Raw genomic sequence first — 5,431 nt, forward strand, 5'->3', positions numbered from 1 at the left:
CTGCGGCTGCCCCCCGGCAGCAAGGGGGAGACCCCCAAGGTACAGGCACTGGGCTTGGGTGAAGTGCAGAGGCCTGTTTGGACTCAGCTGGGCCTCAGACTTCTATCACAGTGGAGGGAGGCTGCTGCCTGCCACAGCCAGACCTCCGGGCACCTGGTGCCAACCCACCACTGGACTTCTGAGGGCTTGGGGGATGTCAGAAGGACAGTGTGACCCAACACAGGTGGCTGCCGTGGCAGGTGGAGTGGTCAGTGGGATGAGGTGGTGGTGCCAGTTGCTGCAGAGAGAACTCAGCCTGAGGACTGGCCTCGAGTGGGGAGGTCACGGGAGGTGTATTTGCCGGGAAGGGGAGGACAGGAGACCCGGTGCCTTCGCCGTGGGTCCCGGAAGCTGATGTGCTGAGACAGTTTGCCTCTGGCCAGTCGCGCATTGGCCAGCGGTGCTGCTGGTTTGCAGATGGGAGGAGACGGGCGTGGGTTTTGGCTGCTCGCTCATGTGACTGTCGCCCACCTTGGCGTGGGTGACCTGTGCTTCCAGGGGCCCCTGGCCACGGACGGCGCGGCGGCGTGCGTCTCGGAGCAGGAGTGGGGCAGGCTGGAAGACTGGCAGCAGGGGCTCTGCGAGCGCGTCCCGCAGGCGACCCCGGGGCCGCTGACCTCCCTGGGTAAGAGAAGCGCAGCCCCTGGGCCTCGGGTGTGCGCCTTTGCTCAGTCAGACGTGCCCGGCATGTTGAGGGTGCCTTGGCCCGGGCTCAGGCTCCGGGAGATGGAGTGCGCGCAGTTCAGGTGACTTGCCCAGGGTCTACGGGGTTCGGGGAGCTGGCGTGAGCCTGGGGCGTCCTGGTCTGTGTCTGCCCCACGACCCCTGGGAAATCTGACCTCCGCTGTCCCGCGCCCATGTGGCCCCAGCCTGCCTCCCTGCACTCCTGCCAGCTGCTGACTGGCAAGTCGGCCGCCCCTGTTCATCACTGCTGGGACTCTTGCAGCCAGCCCGCACCTTGTGAGCTGCCCAGGAGATGGCGCTCGACGGGGGCCATTGCGGGCATATGGAGGGTGCCCAGCTGCGGAAAGCGAGGCCTGGTTCCATAGCACCACGTTCCCAGACAGTGGCCAGAGCACAAGTGTGCGCGCTCGAGGCCTGTCCCCACCTGGGCGTGGCCGCTGCGCCCCGGCCGCGCCCCCTGCGCCTCAGCTCTTCACAGCTGGGGCAGTCAGCAGAACACCTGTGTGCTCTCCCCGCTTTGGGCAGCCGAGGCCCCGGGCAGCGTGCTCGGCCACAGGTCCCTTTTCCAGAAAGTCAGGGACGGTGGGGGCCTTGGGGAGCACTGGGGAGGGAGGGCGGCTGAGGGAGGCCTGTGCCTCGGAGTGGATGGTGAACACACCACGCTGAAAGCCGGGTCCCAGGCACCACTCCTCCACTCAGGCCTCAGTTTCCCCACCTGTCAGCTGAGGTAACTGCACGGGGTAGCTCTGGGGTCCTCCTGTCTTTCCCGAGTTCCGCTTCTGCCCTGAGGGGTTGTGGAGGCCCCACCCCAAACAATGCCTTCTGAGGGCACCCGCGCTGGCCACACCTCTAGAGGAGGCCCGCCGAGGCCCCTGTGGCTCTGGGCCCTTGCACCCCGCGGGCCGGCCATCTCAGCGAGAGGGAGCGGTGGGGGTGGGCAGCGGTGTCACTCAGCCATCCCACAGCCCAGTGCCAGGGTAGCTGGGGGAGGTGGCGTGGGGGCCTGTGCCACCGTGACCCGAGACCGCAGTGTGAGCAGGGGGGGGCAGGGGACAGAGCGGACCCCGGACCCAGCCCGGGGAGCTGCGTAGCCTGTGGAGCCCCGGAGGCGGCCGGGGCCTCCTCCGGCACTGGGCCCCTGCCCTGGCCTGTCCACGTCCCCGGGGCTGCTCTCGGACCCTGGCCCAGGTCCCGCCGCCCTTGGTCTTCGGGGTGTCTGGTCCCACGGGAAGGCACCCGGGCGTCCCCCGGGGCTGGCACACGTCCACGCGTGGAGGTAGCCGCGCTGGGCAGGCAACACCCGCCCGGGAGCCGGCAACAGCAGCGAAAGAAACGACACGCTGGGTCCGGCCTGGCTCCTGCCTCGTCCTCGAGGCCGGGGGCCACGGAGCGGTGGAGACAGCGGTGGAGCAGCGCCCCGGCGAGGCCCGGCCAGCCCGGGCGCTCCCGCGCTCTTCTTGCCTTCTGCCGTCGGGCGTTTGCCTCAGGAGGAGCCGCCCCTTCGATGACGCGCCCCGAGCTCCAAGCTGGGGGGGCGGGGGGCGGGCGATGCGTGGCCGGCGCCGAGTCTGAGGTGAAGGTCTCTTCGGGCTCTGGCCCGGCGGGTGGGGGTGGGGCTAGCAGGGTGCAGAGAGCCGAGGCGGGCGTGGGCGGGCGGAGTGTGGCCTCGTTCCGTGGTTTCCCTCTCTGAGGCTGCAGCTGCAGGAGGCTTCCTGCCCCTCGGGCGCCTGTCACAGGGCTGGGTGACCCCAGGCTCACCAGGCTGGCCCCCAGCAGGTGTGGCTGTGGACCCGGCTCGGGAGCTGCAGGCTAGCAGGGCCGAGGTGCCTCCCCCACCAGGGGTTTGTTCCTGAGGGGGCGGGAGGGGGGGACAGCGAGGTCCCCGGGGACTTGGGCCTCCCTGTGGTTACCGTCTGCGCTCCTGCTGTCCTGAGCTTCGGGCTCACCAGGAGAGCGTCGCTTCCGTCGGCGTCAGCTGCTTCCAGAGCCCTCCGACCAGACCAGCCCCCCAGCGGGTGCTGGCGCCTACGCCCCCACAGTCTCGTAGCAAAGGGGTCTGGGGTTCTCCTTCCAATCCTGGGGTCTGTGCCCCAGGGGCCTGGAGCAGGCCCCGCCTGAGAGCTGAGGCTGGCCAGACTCCCCGGACACCTTTGCATTTTGACTTGCAAAGGGGTGGAGAAATGCACATGCCTCTGTCCTGGGGTGCCCTCCGCAGCCCCCCAGGAAGCCACCACTTGAGGTGTGGCAGCTGCGCCCTCATCCTGGGAACAGAATCTGGCGGCGGCCGAGTGAGAAACTTGAGTGTCCATCAGGTACTGGGAGCCTGGCGTGCTCTCTGTTCACTCATTATGTAAGAGACAGTGTCCCCAGTCCCCCCTTCCCAGCCCCCCCAGCCTTCAGTCTCCCTGAGCTCAGGTGGCTCCTCGAGAGGGGGCGCCCTAGCGGCACTCTGGCCTGCGCCTTGGCCTGGAGGAGCACCTGCCACGGCCACGTGGGGGCCGGCTGCAGGCGCGCGGTGGGGCGGAGCCTGGTGGTAATAGGCACCAGCTGGACACGGGGGTGCTCGGGCCTCTGCACGACCTACTTCATAGCCACTAAGAAGGAAGCGAGATGGGCAAGGGGCATGACTCCTGAAGACGCCGGGATTCTTTATTCTCAGTTAATGAGCACGCACCTAGTGCTTATCACGAGGCTTTAAAGAACAGACCCGAAAGGGCAGGTTTGCCATCGAAAGGCACGTGGAGGACACTGGCCGGGAACAGCGGGGCAGAAGGAGCCGCGCGCTGACAGGGCCGCGCTGGCTGGCTCGGCGATGCCTGGACCGTCCCCCGGCCGGCGTGGAGGAGGGCGGCCTCCTGGCCTGCAAGGGGGCGGTGGAAAGCAACCCTGCATGGTCCCAGGTGGGCGGGGGCAGCTGCCCACCGCACCCCTGACTGCTGCGGGCCCTCCACGCCCAGCAGACTGGGCTGTCACAGCCAAGGAGCCAGCGAGGGGAAGCCAGCAGGCTTCATGGCCTGGGAGGCCCTGGGGGCTGGTCACGCCCACCTGCCGGGCAGCCGCACTGGTCGGGGCTGGAGGGCGCAGTCCGGGGCCCGTGCAGCGCACAGCGCCCTCTGCGGGCCTGGCCGTCCTCCCCCTGCCCTCCACCCCCAGGTGCCGGCATTCTTAGCCCGCGCAGAGGTCCCCCCTTACCTGCGGGGTCACTCTCCGTGGTCCATGCAGTCGAAAATAACGACCTGCAGCGAGATACTGTGAGAGAAACCACATCACAGAGCCCTCATCGCAGTGTGTCGCTAGGCTTGTGTTCTTCCCGCTCTCCCCGAGCCACTTCCAGGCCCGGCGTCGCGGCGGGTTGGTTAGGAAGGGGTCCCCTCTGCAGCCCTGGGGCGCAGGGCCTGTTCTCTTGTAAGCGGATGAGAAAAAGAGCCGCGTCCGACAGACAGGACGTCACCAGAGCCACTGTCCTGTGCGCGGTTCGCGTAAGGGTTCCCTCTCCGGGAACGCAGTCACGTGAAGTGGGGACTCTGACAAGTGAGGACGCGGTGGCCCCAGCGGGGCTGGGGGAGCAGCCCCCCAGAGGAGGGCGGCCCGGCTCTCCTCGGCAGGCCTGTGGTTCTGTGGGTGTTGCCTCCGGACACCTCGTCCGGGATGGGAGCAGGAGCGAAGTCCAGGGACAGCTGGTGTCCTCAGGGCCTCTCCCTGTCTCCCCAGAAGCAGGCCAGCCAGCACCTGCCCCGGGAGAGCCACCCGGGATCAAGCAAGAGGAAGCGGGGCGTGGGAGGCGCCAGCACCGCCCCCGCCCCAGGGAGAAGGCCCCGGTGCTGGGCTCAGGTAAGCGGCCCCTGGGCAGCGCAGGCTGCAGGCCCCGCCCACTGGAGGAGTGTCCTGTAGGGGCAGCAGCGAGCCGGCTGCCCGCCTTTGTGTCTGCCGGGCAGGACCCAGTCTCCTGACGTCATTGTTTGAGCAAGTCTGTAGCCAGGTGACGGCCGCAGGGACTGTGGATGCCCAAGACAGGCCTCAGGCAGGCCTCAGGTTGGGAGGCGGGCAGCGAGCAGGGCACACTAACAGTGCCGCCGCAGACACCGGCCGGTGGGGCCCGCACGCCTGCCAGACAAAGGCCGGGAGCCGGCGGGAGCCCCCGCTCACGTGTTGGGAGGTTGCAGGGAGAGGGGAGACTCGGGGGCTTGAAGTGGGGGGGGCGGGGGTCTTCTAGGAGGAGGGAGCCTGGGGCGAGGCAGAGAGAAGGAGCGGTTTGGGGGAGCATGGAGAATTGCAGGGGCCAGCGCACTGGCCAAGGCAAACGGGCTGTAGGGGCAGGGCCTGCTGGGTCTGGGTCTTGAGGCCCTGGGAGAGCAAAGTGGGGGTGGCCTGGCTCCAGTGCCAGTGGGCAAGGCAACTCCCTTGCTGTGGCCCTCCGTGTCCCTTCCCGACAGAGACCTGGCTGGTCAGCAAGGCGAAGAGGAACCTGGAGGGAGAGTCGGAGCGGCTGGACACAGCCGGGGCAGCTGAAGGGGGACCTGGCGAGGAAGGCTTGGAGGGGGACACCTGTGGGAACCCGGCTCTGCTGAGGGCCCCCCACAGCAGTCCTGCTGCGGCGGAGAGAGGGGCGGTGGCTCTTCCTCCCGGCCACCAGGACCCAGGCCTGGCAGCTGCTGGGTGCTCGCCACAGCGTGGCCAGAGCCCTGCCCGGAAGGAGCTCTGTGCGCCC

The sequence above is a fragment of the Condylura cristata genome, unplaced genomic scaffold (genome assembly GCF_000260355.1).
Source record: "Condylura cristata isolate star-nosed mole 26May11 unplaced genomic scaffold, ConCri1.0 scaffold00042, whole genome shotgun sequence".
Classification (NCBI taxonomy): domain Eukaryota; kingdom Metazoa; phylum Chordata; class Mammalia; order Eulipotyphla; family Talpidae; genus Condylura; species Condylura cristata.